A 21,881-nucleotide genomic window follows, 5' to 3' on the forward strand; every position below is an offset into this window, starting at 1 on the left:
AACTTAATACGTAGAGAGGCAAGCATAGAAGCACTCTTGAAGTGAAGTAATAGTAATAGGTGCAGGAAGGAGTCGGCCTATTTGTTTATGGACGTGATTCCTATATTTACATGATCATTGCCGTGAAAATTGCATAACTATCCACTCTTCTATCAATTTCCCAACAATTATTTGTTTGCCCATCGTATGATTATTTTCATGAGAGATGACACTAGGGAAAGCTATTGCCCCCGGGTATATTCACAAAATATTCCTAAAACCTCCAACACCTTGCTTCCATTTATTTGATTTTATTTTATTTTACATTTTATAGTTATATACAATTATCTACACACCACATTCACTTGCAAATAACAAGACCAAGGGGATTGACAACCCGCTTGCCCACGTTGGGTGCAAGTTGTTTGTTCTTTTGTGTGCAGCCACTGAAGACGGTTGTAGTTTGATATTCCTATTGATTCGATAAACCTTGGTTTCATAACTGAGGGAAATAATTACTCACTTTGTGCTGCAATTACCCATTCCTCTACACGGAAAACCCAACACAAAGCACGAGTATCACACGCGCGTCCTTATGGACGAAGGAAGTAGCCTCAACTTAATATATGAGGATACACTTAGGAACATGGACATCAAATCATCTCAGATCAAGCCGAGCAGCACTACGTGTAAAGGTGTCATACCAGGCGTCGAGGCTCGTTGCACTCGAACCGTGTCACTTGAGGTTGTCTTCTGATCACTTGAGAACTTCAAAAGTGAGGACTTAATCTTCAATGTTGTCCCATTTCGAAGTGAATACCATGCGGTCTTATGACACACATCTTTCAATGGCTTCAACAAGGTCCCGCACTATGCTTGGAAGGGGCACTACATCTCGAGGGTGCACAGTTTCGCACTAAAAATCCCTTGGGCCACCCATGAGCCAAAGTTCATGGAAATATTTGATCGGCTAGATCGAGGGGTTTCTAAGCTTTGAGCCTCCATATCAACAAAGTCGTGTCAAAGAGCTAGCCAAGAAAGTGTACCTACATGGATTCAACCACACATCGGACATCTACACACCTCTTATGAGGACTCATCCAGCAAGCGCCTTGAGCACCTGCAAGGTTGGGGTTGCATACAGTTCATCCGAGTCTTCGCCATCAATGAGGATAAAGGTGCTCAACAGTATGGACACACATACGTGTGGCAGGAAGTTGCCCTGACTCGTAAACCCGATGATAATAGTTGCCCTGTTTTTATATGCTGTTTTATTTACATTTTTGCATTGTACCTTTTTAGTTTCTCTTGTTACAGCTCGGCATGTAAAGCTTGAAGATATAAATAATCATCCCCCTCAAGGTTCTTACCATATTTTTGTACAAGCACTTCCTATGATCTACAAGAAAGTCTTCAAGATACAACTGCTACACGGCTTTGTTTCTCTATCTTGAAATACATGTCCAAAGTACTCGACGACTCGGATGTTGCACTATATGCATGAATTTCAAACATAGATTTTTGTCAATAGTTGGGTTGCCTGGCTCCTATGTGTACCATGTAACACCCTCAAATTTTCAATTTATATTTTTCTGAATTTTAATTATTTTTAAGTGGTTTTCAAAAATTTGACAACAGCATTTATGGAATCTTTTGAAAATCCTTTCTTGAGCATAACCCTTTTGAGGTTCCTTTGACAACTACTTTGGTTTGGGAAGAGCTTTACTAGAATTCTTCTTCACAATTTTTTTTACTTGGAGAACCCCTTTTATATTTCTTTAAAAAATTCTATGGGATGAGTATCTCAGATTTTGATAAATAGTTTACCAAATATTCTTTACTCTTCCCCTCTGTGTGATTTCGTACCCATGACCCTCATTTAGCATCAAGACATCTTTTAAAAATAGTTTCTCATAGTTTGGGAGCAGTTTAAGTATTTTTTATATTTTATTTCAACCCAAACCAATTTGTGTGATCAGATTTGACCCCTAGAAATTTACAAAGAAACTCATAGATTCCTTTGACTTCTGACCTCAAATTTCCTATCCTTGGTAGGCCTATGTACCCTTAACCCATTTCAACAAAAAACATTATGGTTTCTAGTTTAAATATTCAAATTAGGTTTGATCAAAGTTTGACCAAATTTGGCTATTTTTGTTCAAAACCTAACTTAACCTTTTTCAAAAATTCTAAAAATTTAAAGGCAGACTCTGGGGATCAATGAGAGGCCACCCCGTAAATTTTTAGCTTTGATCTCATTTTCCTGGTCACGTTTAATTTTGTCGACCAGGTGGCCGGCACTGCTCGACGTAGGTGAGAGCGCAGCGTTAATCTCATGAGAGGAAACCCCTAGCCGCTTGTGCATTGCGCCCCGAGCCTATCCACCGCGCCGCACGGTCCTTTGGCCGGTTGCGCATGTCGGTGGTGAGGTGGCCTGAGCCCGCCAGCTCTGGCAGCAAGACCAGCGACAGCTGTCATGGCCGCCAGCAACCATTGTTGCAAAGTCACGCTGACCGGCACCGCCCAATCGCCCCGCGAACTCCGCGTGGCCGTCCCCCCTCCTGTGCACACTGATGCTTGTCGCCACGTTCTAGGCAGTATAGAGCGCACCTTCTGCCGTCGGCACGCCCGTGGAACCCCACTGTGGAGATCATGCCCAGACGCGTAATAGCCCGAGCTTAGGAGAAAAACGAAGGAGCCGCAAACTGTAGCAGCTAATCCAGCCCCGTGTGCACCTCGAAATCCCCCTGGTTCATCGTGATTTGTCACCGGAGTTTGTCCCCCATGGCTTCCCTCGCGCCCGCTTATAAATAGGCACACCGAGCCCTTGCAAGATCCATCACTCCCCCTCCCCCACTCGAGAGCCTCGCCCAAGCCACTCGAAGGGCTTCGAGAAGAACGTCTTCCCCGCCTCCAGCCGCCCGATTTGATTTCGGGTCCCGGCTAAATTCAAGCTAGTAAGACCATCCATGCAGCCTGTCTTTTGCCAACAAGCTCCTAGAACATTAGCTCATCTAACCAGCGCGTTGATTCGGTGGATGCAAACATCTCCGGTGAGATCCACCTGCACCCGAAAGCACCGCCGCCGGAGTTGGAGCTGTCGTCGACGTGGTTCCCGCCGGCGAGTGCCTCCACCTTCATGAGTTGTGGATTAACCCCGTGAGTGCGCCCGTGCCTTCCTCAACCTCTGTTTTGCTGCAGGACACCGGCGACGACATCGCGAGCCTCTATCGCGGGCGAGATAATTTTAAACCTCACAGTGAGGGCTCACTTCCAAGGGTTTATTCTTTTTCTAGTCGTTTTTTGAAGGCACCTTGCTTCAGAATGAGCTTTCTTTTCTGGGTTGGAGTGTTTTTGTGTGGGAGCTTTCCAATCATTCAGTTAGCCCCGAGGGATACTTCTGTTTTATTACACAGTAGTCCCTGGACTTGTTTGCATCATATCTTTAAACTACAAGGGCTTTTCAAGTGATTATTTTGCTAAAAAATCCTTTGCTGGCTAGTTTATTTTTTTATTTATTCAAAAATATTTGAAGGCAGTATTTGTACCCTTAGCACTTACGTTAGCAGTCGGTGTATGTAACATAGATTCCGAGGAGGGTAACGCCACCGTCAACTTCACTGAGCTAGACACCGACTACGTCGAACCAAGCAAGCATGTTTGTGTTGAGAAACGTAGCATGAGAAATAAAAAAAATTCCTACACACACGCAATACCTATACATGGGGATGATCATCTACGAGAGGGGAGAGTTAATCTATATACCCTTGTAGATCACTGAGCGGAAGCGTATACAACGCGTTTGATGTAGTGTAACATCTTCGCGATTCAAATCGCAACCCTTCCCGCGATCTCATCACGATCCGACTCACAATTCCATCAAGATCCATTCCGATCTAGTGCCGAACGGACGACACCTCCGCGTTCAGAACACGTACATCTCAATGACGATCCCCGCCTTCTTGATCCAGCAAGAGGGGTAGAGAGGTAGATGAATTTTCCAACACATCGGCATGATGGTTGTGGTGGTGAATCTATTCGAGCAGGGCTTCTTCTAAGCGCTGCTGAAAAATCGATCTAGAGGAAGAACAGATCTAGAGAGAAGTAGAGGGAGCACGTGGCTATTTTTCTCTATCTTAAAAACCCTCAATACCTCTAGTATATATAGGAGGGAGGGAGGGGAGGAGGCAGCTTGAAACCCTCATGGTTTGGCCAAAATTGGAGGTGGAGGAGTCCTACTCCAATCCTACTAGGAGTAGGATTCCTCCTTTCCATTTGGAAACCCTTTCCATCTTTGGGTTTTTTGCCTCTCAAACCTCATGGCCCTTAGTGGGAGCTTACGTAAGCCCATTAGGGGCTGGTTTCTATCCTCCAACAGCCCTTAACGCCGCTCGGGCATAACACCCATCCCGATGGTCCCCGGTACCCTCCCGGCACTCCTGGTATACTACCGATGAGCTTGAAACTTTTCCGGTGAACAAAACAGAACTTCCTATATATCAATCATAACCTACGTACCATTCCGGAGCTCCTCGTGATGTTCGAGATCTCATCCGGGCCTCCGAACAACTTTCGGTTATCAACACCTATAAGTCAACTATACCTAAACGTCGCCGAATCTTAAATGTCCAGACCCTGCGGGTTCGAGAACTATGCAGACATGACCGAGACACCTCTACGATCAATAACCAATAGTGGGACCTGGATGCCCATATTGGCTCCTACATATTCTATGAAGATTTTATCGATTGAACCTCTATGTCAAGGATTCAGTTAATCTCGTATGTTGTTCCCTTTGTCCTTCGGTATGTTACTTGCCCGAGATTCGATCGTGGTATCTCTATACCTAGTTCAATCTCGTTACCGGCAAGTCTCTTTACTCGTTCTGTAATACAAGATCTCATGGCTAACTCCTTAGTCACATTGCTTGTAAGGCTTATTCATGTCGTAATACTGAGTGGGCCCCGAGATACCTCTTCGTCATACGGAGTGACAAATCCCAGTCTCGATTCATGCCTACCCAATAGACACCTTCGGAGATACCTGTAGAGCTCCTTTATAGCCACCTAGCTACATTGCGACGTTTGATACACACAAGGTATTCCTCCGGTGTCCGAGAGTTGCATGATCTCATGGTCATAGGAATAGATACATTGACATGCAGAAAACAGTAGCAATAAACTGAGACGATCATATGTTACGTTTATAGTTTGGGTCTTGTCCAGTGATCCCGTTATCAAGTGACAACACTTGTCTATGGCTAGGAAACCTTAACCATATTTGATCAACGAGCTAGTCAACGAGAGGCCTACTAGGGATAGTGTTTTGTCTATGTATGCACACATATATTTGAGTTTCCAATCAATACAATTATAGCATGGGTAATAAACGATTATCATGAACAAGAAAATATAATAATAACCAATTTATTATTGCCTCTAGGGCATATTCCAATTGTCTCCCACTTGCACTAGAGTCTATAATCTAGTTCACATCATTATGTGATTTTGATGAATCTAGCACCCAGACAGTTCTGGGGTTTGTTCATGTCTTGCTTGTGAGAGAGGTTTTAGTCAACAGGTCTGAACCTTTTAGATCTGAGTGTGATTTATAAATCTCTATGTCATCCTGTAGGTGCTGCTACCAACGTGTCATTTTGGAACTATTCCAAATAACTGGTCCACTATACGAATCTAGTTTACTACTGAGAGTTTTCTGGGTTAGTGTCAAACTTGCATCGCCGTAACCCTTTACGACGGACTCTTTTAACACCTCCATAATCGAGAGAAAAATCCTTTGTTCACTAGTTACTAAGGATAACTTTGGACCGATGTCGGGTAATCCATTCGTGGATCACTTGGGTACCCCTTGACAAGTTCATGGCAAGGCACCCATAAGGTGCGGTACACAACATAACATACTATAGAGCCTATGGCTAATGCATAGGGGACGACATTTGTCCTTTTTCTTGCTTCTGCCGTGGTCGGGCTTTGAGTCTTACTCAAATTCACACCTTACAAACAGCCAAGAACTCCTTTGCCAATCTATTTTGAACTCCTTCAAAAACTTGTCATGGCATGCATTTCATTGAAAGTTTTATCAAGTGTCTTGATCTATCTCTATAGATCCTGATGCTCAATGTTCAAGTAGCTCAATACAGGTTTTCCCTAGAAAACACATTTTCAAACAACCCTATATGCTTTCCATAAATTCTACATCATTTTCGATCAACAATATGTCAACCACATATACTCATCAGAAATTCTATAGTGCTCCCACTCACTTCCTTGGAAATACAAGTTCCTCACAAACTTTGTATAAACCCAAAAGCTTTGATCATCACATCAAAGCACATATCCAACTCCGAGATGCTTACTCCAGTCCTTAGAAGGATCGCTAGAGCTTGCATACCTGTTAGCATCCTTATGATCAACAAAACCTTCTGGTTGTATCACATACAACCTTTCCTCAAGGAAACTATTGAGGAAATAATGTGTTGACATCCATCTGCAAGATGTAGCAACTGCTAATATAATTCCAACATACTTTTAGCATAGTTATGAGTGATAAAGTCTCATCGCAGTCCACTCCTTGAACTTGTCGGAAGTCTCTTTGCAACAAGTCGAGCTTTCTTAAATGGTAACTCTCACCATCATTGTGTGTCTTTTAAAGATCCATCTGTACTTAATAGTCTTATTACCATCAATTAGTTCTTTCAAAGTCCACACTTTGTTTTCATACATGGATCCTCTCTCAGATTTCATGGCCTCCGGCCATTTGTCAGAATCCAGGCCCACCATCACTTTTCCAGCAACATTACCTCCAAGACAGGATTACCACACCATTCTGTAGTAGCGCGTATCCTTGTCAACCTACAAGGTTTGGTAGTAACTTGATCCGAAGCTTCATGACCACCATCATTGGCTTCCACTTCAACTGGTGTAGGCGCCACATGAACAACTTCCTGCGCCCTTCTACTCTCTGGTTGAAGTGTTGGTCCAATAAGATCATCAAGTTCCTCCATCCTCCCACTCAATTCTTTCGAGAGAAACTCTTTCCCGAGAAAGGACCCGTTTTCTAAAACAAACACTTTGCTTTTGGATCTAAGATAGGAGGTATACCCAACTATTTTGGGTATCTTATGAAGATGCATTTATCCGCTTTGGATTCGATCTTATCAGGCCGAAGCCTTTGGAAATAAGCATCGTAGCCCCAAACTTTTAAGAAACGACAACTTAGATTTCTCCAAACCATAGCTCATACAGTGTCATGTCAACGGAACTATGTGGTTCCCTATTAAAGTGAATGTTGTTGTCTCCAATGCATAACCCCAAAACGATAGTCGTAATTCGATAAGAGACATCATAATATGCACCATAACTAATAGGGTGCGGCTACGACATTCGGACACACCATCACACTATGTTGTTCCACGTGGCATTAGGTGTGAAACAATTTTCACATTGTCTTAAATGTGTACCAAACTAGCAACTCAGATATTTACCTCCACGATCACATCGTAGACATATTATCCTACTGTCACGACGATCTTCAACTTCACTCTAAAATTGCTTGAACCTTTCAATAATTCAGACTTGTGTTTCATCAAGTAAATATACCAATATCTACTCAAATCATCTATGAAGTAAGAACATAATGATGTCCACTGCGTGCCTCAGCACTCATTGGAGTTCATACATCAAAATGCATTACTTCCAAAAATTTACTTTCTTGTTCCATCTCAATGGAAAACGAGGCCTTCAGTCATCTTGCCTAAGATCTCCATGATTTGCATGTCTCAAGTGATTCAAAATCAAGTGAGTCCAAACGATCCATCTGCATGGAGTTTCTTCATGCGTTTACTTCAATATGCATGATTTGCTTGTCTCAAACGATTCAAAAATGAATGAGTCCAAAGATCCACAAGTATGGAGCTTCTTCATGCATTTGACACCAATATGACTCAAGTGTCAGTGCCACAAGTAAGTGGTACTATTACTACTTTGCATCTTTTGGCATCAATATTATGAACATGTGTATCACTACGATCGAGATTCAATAAACCATTGAAGGTATTTATTCAAGCAAATAGAATAACCATTATTATATTTAAATGAATAATCGCATTGCAATAAACATAATCTAATCATGTCTATGCTGAACGCAAACACCAAATAACAATTATCTAGGTTTAACACTAATCCCGATGGTAGAGGAAGCGTGCGATGTTGATCACATCAACCTTGGAATTACTTTCAACACACATCGTCACCTCACCCTTGCTAGTATCTGTTTAATCCGTAGCTATAATTTCGAGTTACTAACACTTAGCAACTGAATCAATATCTAATACCCTGGTGCTACTAGGAGTACTAGTAAGGTACACATCAATATCACGTATATCCAATATACTTTTCTCGACTTTGCGAGCCTTCTCATCTACCAATCATCTAGGGTAGTTCCGCTTCAGTGACCCTTCCCCTTATAAAAGAAGCACTTAGTCTCGGGTTTGGGGTTCAACCTTGGGTCTCTTCACTAGAGCAGCAACTGGTTTGTCGTTTCATGAAGTATCCCTTCTTGCCTTTGCCCTTCTTGAAACTAGTGGTTTTTACTAACAATCAACAATTGATTCTCCCTCTTGATTTCTACTTTCGTGGTGTCAAACATCGCGAATAGCTCAAGGATGATCATATCTATCCCTGATATGTTATAGTTCATCACGAAGCTCTAGTATCTTGGTGGCAGTGACTTTCGAGAACCATCACTATCTCATCTGGAAGATTAACTCCCACTCGATTCAAGCGATTGTAGCACTGAGACAATTTGAGAACATGTTCAACAATTGAGCTTTTCTCCTTTACTTTGTAGACAAAGAATCTTGTCGGAGGTCTCATACCTCTCAACAAGGGCACGAGTATGAAATCCCAATTTCATCTCTTGGAACATCTCATATATTCCATGATGTTCAAAACGTCTTCGGCGCCTCATTTCTAAGCCGTTAAGCATTACGCACCGAACTATCACGTAGTCATAAAAAACGTGTATGTCAGATGTTTGCAACATCTACATACGACGCTCGGGGTTTAGCACACTGAGTGGTGCATTAAGGACATAAGCCTTCTGTGCAACAATGAGGACAATCCTTAGTTTACGGACCCAGTCCACATAATTGCTACTATCATCTTTTAACTAAATCCTCTCTAGGAACATATGAAAACAGTAGAGCTACAGCGCAGACTACAACATAATTTGCAAATTCATTTTGACTATGATCGTGATAATTAGTTTAAGTAATCATATTACTTAAGAACTCCCACTCAAATAGGCATCCCTCTAGTCATTAGAGTGGCGCATGATCCAAATCCCCTAACTCAAGTCCGATCATCACGTGAGTTGAGTATAGTTTTAGTGTTGAACATCTCCATGTTGATCATATCAACTATATGATTCATGCTCGACCTTTCGACCTCTTGTGTTCCGAGGCCATGTCTGTACATGATATGCTCGTCAAGTTTAACCCGAGTGTTCCGCGTGTGCAATTGTTTTGCACCCTTTGTATGTGAACGTTGAGTCTATCACACCCGATCATCATGTGGTGTCTCGAAACGACGAACTGTCGCAATGGGGCATAGTCGGGGAGAACACAATTTTATCTTGAAATTTTAGTGAGGGATCACCTTATAATGCTACCGTCGTTATAAGCAAAATAAGGTGCATAAAAGGATTAACATCACATGAAAATCATAAGTGACATGATATGGCCATGATCTTGTGCTTCTTGATCTCCATCACCAAAGCACCGGCATGATCTTCATCGTCATGGGCGCCACACCGTGATCTCCATCATTGTGCTGCCATCGAGGTTGTCGTCCTAGCTATGCTATTACTACTAAATCTACTACCTAGCAATATAGTAAACACATCTGCAAGCACAAACATTAGTTTAAAGACAACCCTATGGCTCCTGCTGGTTGCCGTAGCATCGACGTGCAAGTCAATATTTAACTATTACAACATGATCATATCATACATTCAATATATCATATCATGTCTTTGGCCATATCACATCACATTTATACCCTACAAAAACAAGTTAGACGTCCTCTAATTAGGTCTTGCATGTTTTACGTGGCCGCTATGGGTATCTAGTATGATCGCATCTTACTTACGCAAGGCCACAATGATGATATGCAAATTGATATCTAACCTTCTCCAAGGACCGTCTCAGTCAAATCCAATTCAATTAAAGTTGAAGAAACAGACACCCCCAGTCATCTTTATGCAACAAGTTGCATGTCAGTTGATGTAACCGGTCTCTCATAAGCGTACTAGTAAAGTTGGTCTGGGCCGCTTCAATCCAACAATACCGCCGAATCAAGAAAAGACTAAGGATGGTAGAAAATTGAACATCAACGCCCACAAACTCTTTTGTGTTCTACTCGAGATATCATCTACGCATGAACCTAGCTCATGATGCCACTGTTGGGGAACGTAGAACGGGAGACAAAAAAACTCCTACGCACACGCAATACCTATCCATGGTGATGTTCATCTACGAGAGGGGAGAGTGAATCTACATACCCTTGTAGATTGCTAAGCGGAAGCGTATATAACTCGGTTGTTGTAGCCCGTCCAGCGATCTCATCACGTTTCGTCCCGCGATCCCATCACGATCCATCCCTGGCACCTCTGCGTTCAACACACGTACAACTCGATGACGATCCCCGCCTTCTTGATCCAACAAGAGGAGCAGAGAGGTAGATGAGTTCTCTAGCACCGCGGCATGGTGGTGGTGGTGGTGGATCTATTCCAGTAGGGCTTCACCTAAGCGCTACTGAAAAACCGATCTAGAGGAAGAACAGATCTAGAGAGAAGTAGAGGGAGCACATGGCTATTTTTCTTTGTCTCCAAAACCCTCAATACCTCTAGTATATATAGGAGGGCGGGAGGGGAGGAGGCATCCTCAAACCCTCAAGGTTTGGCCGAAATTAGAGGTGGAGGAGTCCTACTCCAATCCTACTAGGAGTAGGATTCCTCCTTTCCACCTGGAAACCCTTTCCACCTTTCCACCTTTGGATTTTTTGCCTCTCAAACCTCATGGGGCTTAGAGGGAGCTTATGTCAACCCACTAGGGGATGGTTTGTATCCTCACACAGCCCATAAGGCCCCTCGGGGCATGACACCCCTCCCGATAGTCCCCGGTACCCTTCTGGCACTTCCGATACACTACCGATGAGCCCGAAACTTTTCCGGTGACCAAAACAGGACTTCCTATATATCAATCTTTACCTTCGGACCATTCCGGAGATCCTCATGGCGTCCGGAATCTCATCAAGGACTCCGAACAAATTTGGGTTACCAACACCTATAAGTCAACTATACCGAAACATCTCCGAACCTTAAGTGTGCAGACCCTGCGGGTTCGAGAACTATGCAGACATGACCGAGACACCTCTAAGGTCAATAACCAATAGCGGACCTGGATGCCCATATTGGCTCCTAATTATTCTACGAAGATCTTTATTGGTTGAACCTCTATGTCAAAGATTCAGTTAATCCCGTATGTTGTTCCCTTTGTCCTTTGGTATGTTACTTGCCCGAGATTCGATCGTCGGTATCTCTATACCTAGTTCAATCTCATTACCGGCAAGTCACTCTTTACTCGTTCCGTAATACAAGATCTCGTGGCTAAATCCTTAGTCACATTGCTTGCAAGGCTTATTGTGATGTTGTATTACCGAGTGGGCCCCAAGATACCTCTCCCTCATATAGAGTGAGAAATCCCAGTCTCAATTCATGCCAACCCAACACACACATTCGGAGATACCTGTGGAGCACCTTTATAGTCACCCAGTTACGTTGCGACGTTTGATACACACAAGGTATTCCTCCGGTGTCCGGGAGTTGCATGATCTCATGGTCATAGGAATAGATACATTGACATGCAGAAAACATTAGCAATAAACTGACACGATCATATGCTACATTCATAGTTTGAGTCTTGTCCATCACATCATTCTCCTAATGATGTGATCTCGTTATCAAGTGAGAACACTTCTCTATGGCTAGGAAAACTAAACCATCTTTGATCAACGAGCTAGTCAACTAGAGGCTTGCTAGGGATAGTGTTTTGTATCTGTATCCACACATGTATTTGAGTTTCCAATCAATACAATTATAGCATGGATAATAAACGATTATCATGAACAATTAAATATAATAATAACCAATTTATTATTTCCTCTAGGGCATATTTCCAATAGTTTGAGAACTTGATGTGATGTTTGCTGGTAAAATTATTTCATCAACTAGTGCATTAACAAATGCATTACATATTACTTGATATAACTATATGTGTGACAATGATGATCGATGTGGTGATGAGAGCCCGTGGATAGCCTAGTCATGAGGGACGTGATAGGTTGTCATCTGGTCATGTCGGATGCATGACCATGATGGGATGAATTTAAACAACTCCAGTGTTAACCTAGATCGAGTCTTGTCAGTGCGTCACCTTTTATTTCATGCTGCCACAGTTATTTCCAAAAGGGAAAATGGTGTAGTAGGTCCTGAACCTATTAGCAGTTACACACCAAGTATAGGGGTCGGGATGAAGATCTCCATGGACCTGGAATAAAGTGAGTCATCTAGTCAGGGGGCATGGGTGTTTCCGGTCTGGGATCGAGAGGGAGGGCACTCCCTTGTAGCACGCGATAGAAATTTGATCCCATGCTAGTCTAGTATGTTGGCCTTCTCATCTTATGGTTTTTACCTGGCAGCGTAGCCCGGGTGATGCTTGTCTTCGCGGTGGTAAAATGGGTGTGTGCTGGTTTTGAGTGTTTGCTTCTAAAATACCGTACGCGGGGTTAGTCCTAGTGACTATTGGAACCCGTTGGTTGCGGGTAAAGAGTACACCCTCTGCAGAGTCAAAACTATTTTAGTAGCCGTGTCCACAGTCAAGGATGCCTGGTTGGTCGGTCTTAGTGTCGGTCTCTGGAGCACAAGTATTGGTTTACAAAAATGTTTATTATTAACATCTGACAGTGATATGAGGATTAACTTGATGAAAACTTGGTTGTTTGGAATATCTAGAAGGTTGGTTGTACCGCCCGGATATTCCTTTATTTTTGTTATACCCTTTCTGTGGTGTCGCTAAGAAGCCCGACTGAGGCGAGCATTTACTTTTATGCCATTTCTGTGGTCTCGCTAAGAAGCCCAACTTAGGCAAGCTTTTACTTTTATGCCCTTTCTATGGTGTCACTAAGAGGCCCGACTGAGGTGAGCATTTAATTTTATGCCCTTTCTGTTGTGTCGATAAGACGACCGACTCTGGCTTTTTATTCATCTTGCCCTGTATCTGGTGTCGTTTAGACGCCCGATGGTGGTTATTTATTTTACTTGATAACCTTTCGAGGCATCGCTTGAGACACCCGATCGGTGCATTCTTACTTTTGTTTGGATATTTTGGGAGGACTACTGCCGACTTATCTACTCTAACTTAACCGCTATAAATTTTTCCATCATGATAATTGTGATATTTAACCATGCATATAAATTGTTGCATTCATCTTATCTTTTTTGGAAATTGTTTGCGATTAGTTTTTGAAGTACTCACTGTCTTGCTGATGTTGCCAGAAATGGATGAAGGAGACCTCATGGATGAAGAATACGATAGCGACTCCGAGGCCTAGAGGAGTCCCAGTCACTCTTGCGATCATGGAGTCTGTCGTTGTCTTATTTCACCGCTTCCGCCACCGCAAATAAATAGTCAAGCCTCACTCTGACGCTTGTCATGTAGTAGTACTTAAGCCATGCCAATTCACTCCGATGTGACATGCCTACCTTTTATGCGAGTAGTAGACTTACCCCATGACCACTGTGATATATCCACCCTTATGATATTATGGGTGTGTTGTAATACACTGTGCAGCAACCTACGCTCTTTCCTGTTTAATATGAAGTACTACTAGTTTTCTGTATCAAGATTGGTCTATCGGTGTGAATGATTTGCTGCACTGGTGACATTCATGGCTGATCTCCAATAAGTTTATTCATTTGGAAATCGGTCCTGATATACCTCTTACATTCCCGAACAAAATTCAGCTAAGGGTGTAATGGGAGAACTAGTGCGATAGTGCCGCTGGTTTAATTGGCAGAGCACCTCAGTGGAGAAAGCTAAGAACTATCTCGGTAAGCGAAGACTCGTCGGCAATCTGAATACCGCGTTGAATTTCGTGTCATTAGAGATCACCCATGTTAAACGAAGTGAGTATTCCTAGTATAAGCCGACATGGGCAACGGCATGGACCTCGGCTGCTCAAAGCCTACCACTTCACACACCGGGGGCTCCTCATCATCCCCCACAGTCAAACTCCTATGACCAAGTGAAAGTTATAAAGCTAATAAGTCTGATTGCCACGTGGCTACAAGTATCGACTGCCTATGGATACCAAGACATCGTCTAAGGTTCAGAGTTGCCTGAAGGAACACCCTCTATCTATTCTACATTGGGGTAGAAGCCGACGACTTGCCACTTTTAGTTAAACAAAGTCGAACAAGAGGAAAATCAATTAAAATAAGACACATATATGAGGAAATCTGATAGCATACTCATTAAAACAAATGATGTTTTTACATCCCATTTACTTCATCAATTTGATACAAAGTGCCTTTCGGACACAGGGCCTCGGTAGCCCGGGCGCCCTCTTCTAGCTCAGCATAAAATTTCTTTGTGGTATGCTACTTCCCTACAGGAGGCCTTGTAGCAATGATCATTGCCTCAACCTTTCGGAAGTGTGTATTCATGCAGGTGTATCACGCCATGCTCCCTCGAAGCACACAGATCGCTTCCAGCAATCCACCTACGGGCTAGCAGCCCGCAATGAGGCTAGGAGGCCGAAGAGGCTCGACGAAAGAACTTCGGTAGGACACAACTTGATGCAGAGATCCTGGAGGTGCTGGCCTCGCCATGTGGAGTAGCTCTGCCAGCTACTTCATTTGATGTTTTGCAGTTGTGGCGACAGAGTCCGAGAACTTCCGCCAGAATGCCTTCTCCTCGTTATGGCCCTCCAGTTGGCCGAAGTGCTGGACGGCGTCTGCGACACTCTTCAGAAGATCTGTGAAGACCCCTGTGGAACAAGACATCTAGGTGAGTGCGACGCACCATTTCCTGCCAAACACATATTATAGTTAATACAGCTTACCTGCGGCTATTTGCTCCACCTCATGGAGCACTTGGCGGTTGGACGAAGCCGCGGTCTGGATCTTGGAGTGCGCAAAGCTGGAGCTTCTTGACCTCTTGCTTTGCCTGCTTCTCCTTGACCTAGAGTGTATCACGTGCTTAGAACATGCACTTCAGGGTCTCCTCGACCTCCAGGACCCATGCCTGGTTCACATCCCTAGACACCCTCTCGGCAGCTCGGGCCTTCTCCTCCTCTGCGGCCGCAACATTGTGCTCCTCCGCCTCTTGTCGAGCCTTCTCGAGCTCGTCTTTGAGACCCTCAAGCTCGGTGCCTTGCCATTAAAATAATTTGGCATTAATCACCACTTCAAAAACAAACAAAGTATGCTTCTCGTGTTCAAAGTAACATTCAAAAACATGAATTACTGATTGTTTACCTTGAGATTGCTCGAACCCTGGTTCATTAGGTCAAGGTATTTCTAAGACATCTCAAGCTTCCAGTTTATCTCTGATATCTCTTTAGAGATGGAGCTCGCAGCCGGCATAGAAGCCTGCAAACAAGGATTTACTTCTCACATGAAGCCCCACAGCCAAATTGTTAACCTAGGAGGAATGCCTCATGACGCTAGGAAGCATCCTTGGGGCTATACATCAAGCTCCTACTTCTATTCCAAACCAACACCGGTTCCTCAAAACCGGCCTTGTGCTCAGGGGCTACTCACTAACCAGGTCGTTTAGAAGGCCATGAAAAAACATCCTTGGATAGACATTCGGATTCTGAAATTAAACACAAAACGGGATTTGTTTTTGTACAAGGATAAAAAAATCGGTCTTGCTGAAACTCAGCTAGCTGAGTTTCAAGTATGGTCTCAATCACTTTTTCTAACCCTCCGATCAATGCTAGCTAAGATCCTGGTATCTTCTTTTTTCAGTCCATGTGTGAGTTTTACTCAGGCCTTTACTTTTTACCTGATTTGAGCTATATGTGGGCTTCTTTTTACGTGACAGAGGAAAGAAGGATGGGGCGCTGCTAGGCTGTTGTATGTTTTGTCATTTGTTCATTATAGCTTTCATGGGCAAGCTCTTGTTTTTTTGATCAGCGGTAACCTCTTTTGTAATGACTTTTAAAACCTTTTTTATTATTAATTTATGTTTTTCTTTTGCTTTATGTATTTATTTTCTCATTTCACTATGCATAGTAGAACATTGTTTCACTATTTTACCATTTACTCAACATTAGTATATTTATTTTGTTTTAGCTTAATATTCATTTGTTACATGGAATTCCGAATTAATTACTTAAGTTATTCAGTTTTATAAAAAATGTTTCTTATATTTTTTTAATTCACGGTCTTGATATAGTAATGAAGTTGAGTTTGAAAAAAGGGACCGCAATTATGGTCCGAAGAGAGTTGTCAGGCCACATGCATGTCCAACACTAGATATACAACTGCAAACATCATGACCAGACTGCAACTATATGTTTTCAATAGGTGTTGTAACTACATGTTTCTAAGACGGGATCGCAATTGTATGTTTTAAAGATAGGGTCGCAATCGTACGTATTTAGGGGAGGGGGGCGTAACTACATGTTTTCAAGAGGGACCAACTGTATGTTTTTAAGATAGGATCGCAAGTGCATGTTTTAAGGGGGGCAACAATTACATATTTTTAAGACGGTGTCGCAACTGCATGTTTTCAATACGAATTCGCAATTGCATGTTTCTTAAGGGGAGTCGCAACTGCATGTTTTAAGGTGGGCAACAATTACATATTTTCAAGGCGGTGTCGCAACTGCATGTTTTCAATATGAACTCGCAATTGCATGTTTCTTAAGGGGAGTCGCAACTGCATGTTTTCAAGGCGGGGTCGCAAGTGCATGTTTTAAGGTGGGCAAAAATTACATATTTTCAAGGCGGTGTCGCAGCTGCATGTTTTTAATGTAAAGTCGCAATTGCATGTTTCTTAAGGAGAGTCGCAACTGCATGTTTTTAAGGCGGGGTCGCGAGTGCATGTTTTAGGGGGGCAACAATTACATATTTTCAAGGCGGTGTCGCAGCTGCATGTTTTTAATGTGAAGTCGCAATTGCATGTTTCTTAAGGGGAGTCGCAACTGCATGTTTTTAAGGCGGGGTCGCGAGTGCATGTTTTAAGGAGGGCAACAATTACGTATTTTCAAAACGGTGTCGCAACTGCATGTTTTTAATGCGAAGTCGCAATTGCATGTTTCTTAAGGAGAGTTGCAACTGCATGTTTTTCAAGATGAAGCCACAACTATGTTTTTAATGCGGGATCGCAGCTACGTATTTTTAAGGGTGCGCAACTTCATTTTTTAAAGGCGGTGTCGCAACTGCATGTTTTGAAGGTGAAGTCGCAATTGCATGTTTTTTAACACGTCGTCGCAACTGCATTTATGTCAAGAGGGGACACGACTGCATATATTTAAGAGGGGGCGCAACTCCAAGTTTTTAATGCAGGATCGTAACTGCATTTTTTCAACGGGGCTAAAATTGCATATTTTTCAAGGTGGGTCGCAGTTATATGTTTTAAGGTGTGGGGTCGCAACCGCAAGTTACTTTTCAGCCGATTGCAACTCCGATGACCATTTGTTAAGTTTGTGAATATTTTTTTAAAACATGCAAAAAAAATTTATAAAATTTTGACAATTTGAATCTCACGAGCATTTTGAAAAATATTCTCATCTTAAAAAACTCAATTTTTTATTTCATGAATATATTTTTAAGAATAGATTCATGGACATTTAAAAAAAATTATTAAAAAAGAGCAGAATTTGAAGATCTTAATTTCGAAATTGTGAATTTTGATTTCATGTGGTAAATTTCAATATGAATTCGCACGCGGGTCTAAATACTCTCTCTACACCTTCCGCAAACGAAAGTACTCTCTCCACACACACACACGCGCCCAACTCCAATGTTTCCACACAAAGAATCACCGAATTTCTTTTCGCACCGGAGTATGAGCCAATGAAAGAAAGCTGGACCTAATCATAAAAAAGGATACAAGGAGCCTCATAAATAGAAAACGGGGCCATAACAAGAAAAAGAGATTGAATGAATGAATGGATTGCTTAGCGAGAGAAAATCATGTTTAAATTCGAAAAAAAAACGCCAGCTGACTGAGACGTAACTATGTCTCAGCCGGCTGAGTCCCAGGCGATCCCTAAAAGAATACCTTGAAGCTTGTAACGAGGCCCTTGAATACCTCGTGCAATCCGGCCCCGTGGCTGGAAGCCTTGCACCGCTGTGCTTATCAAGGCACGGTGCTCTTCCTTGAGGAGTCCTTCAAGGCTTCCTCCATATCCTTGGTCCACCCTGTGCCAGCCTGCCTTGGGCAAGAGGCGGGGGTGTTTAAGGGCCGGTTTTTCTGGGATGTTGATTTCCCTTCAAATGACCCTTGTGCATACCGGCCCGAGTAATATTGTTAGCTTGTGAAAAATCCCTTCATATGAATATCCAAGCATATACAAAATTTAAAGTACAAGTCCATAATGGCCTATGGAGTAAAACAAAAAGGTTTCTAGTGGTTAACTGCATTCCCACAAGAACAACTACCCTGGATAATTCCTATCTGGAACGACTTCTATTCTTGGTCCCTAGGTTCCGGGACTGTTGTCAGGATGCTCCTCTCCAAATATGCAATCAGACCAAGACAATAACTAGAGACAAGTAGTGGGTACTTTGAATGTACTCGCAAACATCATGAAAACAGACACAAATTACCAAGTATTTATTATGCACTCAAGGATTATTCACACTAGTCAGTCAGTCATATGTCAACTCATAAAGGTAAGAAAGTAGGTTATTTATGCATACTGAGAATTAAGTAACAATCAATAAAATAAAATAAAATGGAACCTCGAGAGGTAATCCTCTCGAAGGTTCCAAGAGCATAAAGTAGTCCGATCAAGTGTGTGAAGTGATGCCTCAAAAGGATAAAGATAGAAAGCATGAGTCAGTTGGGCATTTGAGCGACACCGCATACCGGGCTTATAGGGGAATAATAAAATGTGTGCCACAGTCGGGCGTCTACGCAACACCGCATAAAGGGCTTAGATGGAATGATAAAGTACGTGCTGCAGTCGGGCGTCTGAGCGACACCGCATGTTGGGGCATAGTTTATGCCTAAGTAATTTTGGTGATTGATGACAATATCACAAAGGACTAACCGTGTGTGTGATTAAGATTTCAGATAACACACGTCAACGGCACAAGACGACTCGCCCCCTCGTTCGTGGAACAGAAGACCGGCGTTCTCTACGATTCTCTTTATTTGAGTCATAGGAAAGACGTACTATTAAGAGGGGAACCGTAGTGGAAAGGTTTGGGTGGAATCAATCTTTGCACGCTCACACTTCACATATTTTCCCTTACCAGCATCTTTGGAGTGTCTCCCGCCTTTGTGTTTCCTTCTTCTTCGCAAATGGTCCCCCAGCGGTAGTACCGCCAGCCCTAGCGGTAGTACTGCTGGAGTGCTAGCGGTAGTACCGCTGCAGCCAGCGGTAGTACCGCTAGCTGGCGGTAGTACCGCCCCTGGTCTGCGGTAGTACCACTCCAGGAACTTAGTACCGCCTGCCTAGCGGTTGTTCGTGGACGGACCTTTTTGCGAAGACTTTCTTGGCGGTGGTAGTTCTTATGCACTACCAGTGGGCCAGCGGTAGTACCGCTGCAGCCAGCGGTAGTACCGTTGGAGTGCTAGCGGTGGTACCGCTGCACCCAGCGGTAGTACCGCTAGACTCGGGCAGAGAGTGGGGAAAACGGTTGGATTTTTCCCCCCACTATATAAAGGGTTCTTCTAGCTGTGGAACCTCATCTCTTCCTCTCCCAAGCTCCATTGTTGCTCCCTAAGCTCAAAAGTGCCCGATCTCTCTCCCTAGCCAATCAAACTTATTGATACTTTAGGGATTGGTTGAGAAGGCCTAGATCCACACTTCCACCAAGAGAAAAATTGATTCCCCCACCAATCCCTTGCGGATCTTGTTACTCTTGGGTGTTTGAGCATCCTAGACGGTTAAGGTCACCTCGAAGCCACATTCCATTGTGGTGAAGCTTCGTGGTCTTGTTGGGAGCCTCCAAGCTTTGTGTGGAGTTTGCCCCAACCTTGTTTGTAAAGGTTCGGTCGCCGCCTTCAAGGGCACCTATAGTGGAATCACGGTACCTTGCATCGTGCGAGGGCGTGAGGGGAATACGGTGGCCTTAGTGGCTTATTGGGGAGCATTGTGCCTCCACAGCGCTCCAACGGAGACGTACTTCCTGTCAAAGGGAAGGAACTTCGGTAACACATCCTCGTCTCCATCGGTTCCACTTGTGGTTATCTATAACCTTTACTTTGTGCATGCTTATGTTGTCGTCTATCTCTTACTTGTCTTAGTAACTCTCGTTATTAGCTTCATTAGGGTTCACCCCATTGTTGTATTAATTCTGAACCCATATGTTGTTTACCTTAACTTGTTAAGATTATTTAAAAAGTGGTCGTTGCCTATTCACCCCCCCTCTAGTCAACCATATCGATCCTTTCAATTGGTATCAGAGCCACGTCTCTTTATTAAGGGTTTAACCACCCGAAGAGTATGGAAGGCGAAGAGGGAATTAACCATGGGCAACCCGAGGCCATGGACTTGACTTCAGTCACAAGGGACGACTTGAACACGGCTATGGCCGCCCTCAATACGTCCTTGACGAACGAAGTCAAGACCATGCTTAAAGAGTTAATTGAGGGATTTAAAAGTTCTCCCAAACCGGCTATAGTGGTTAAACCCACCGTCACCGATTCGGAGGCCAACTCCTCTAAGGAAGCGGCTAAAGGTATGCGACCTTCCTCATCTCACAAAAAGGATGGGACTAGAACATATGCCTGTTCCCGCAGCGCGTCTTAATCCTGTTGGTCCTCGTCCTAAGCTTGTAAAAGGTGACTTTGCTAACTGGGTATTTTCAATTAAGTCTCATTTGAATCACAGCTCAACAAACTTGTGGAGAATCATCGAACAAGGATATTATCCCCATGATCCAAGCAACCTCACTCCAAGAGAAGATGCAGACAATCAATACAATCACTCCGCCTTGTTTATTCTCCAGTCCGCAGTGCCACCTGAAGATCTTCCTCACTTGCGTCACTTCACATTGGCCAAGGATTGTTGGGAGCATATTATGGTGTTGTACAAGGGAAGTTCAAGCATTCAACGATCCAACTATGAAGTGATACTTGATAAGGCCGATGAGTTTGTGATGAAGGAAGACGAGGACCCTCGTGACCTCTATCGGAGGGTGACTGCTATTGCTGTGGCACTCAAGGATCATGGGAGCAAGGATGTGGATGATACATGGGTCAAGTGCAAGTTTCTCAAACCCATCATGCCTTTCAACAAAGGCATGTCATCTGTCATTCGTCAGCGGCCAGACTTCCACTCCTTGTCCTCCTATGAGGTGTTGGATGAATTCATTGCAATGTCAATCATGAACGAAACAGCCGACAATGCACTTTCTCGTGTTCGCTCAAAGACAACTTCACCCAACCTTGCGTTGAAAGCAAAAGCAATGCCTGAAGAAGAAGAAGAGGATGATGAAGAGGAGAGCTTCCCTGAAGACACAAAGTATGCCTATCATGAGCACATAGCTCTTGCATCAAGGCAATTCTGGGGCAACAAGAGGAACTCAAGACCCACCTTCACCAAGAACAACTCGAGTGGATTCAAACCCAAACA

At 43.3% G+C, this 21,881-nt stretch overlaps 1 long non-coding RNA gene across 2 annotated transcripts; it reads left to right on the plus strand.

The window, feature by feature from the left end:
• Nucleotides 1–2,623: 2,623 nt before the first annotated feature.
• Nucleotides 2,624–13,982, plus strand: LOC123410354. 2 transcript variants are annotated; one of them, XR_006613037.1, is made up of 2 exons: nt 2,624–3,238; nt 13,615–13,982. It is a non-coding gene; the product is annotated as an uncharacterized LOC123410354 (long non-coding RNA). The 2 variants fall into 2 exon arrangements; XR_006613036.1 differs by having other exon boundaries at nt 2,624–3,138.
• The last annotated feature ends 7,899 nt before the right edge of the window (nt 13,983–21,881 follow it).

This window comes from Hordeum vulgare, chromosome 7H (genome assembly GCF_904849725.1).
Source record: "Hordeum vulgare subsp. vulgare chromosome 7H, MorexV3_pseudomolecules_assembly, whole genome shotgun sequence".
NCBI classification, from domain to species: Eukaryota; Viridiplantae; Streptophyta; class Magnoliopsida; order Poales; family Poaceae; genus Hordeum; species Hordeum vulgare.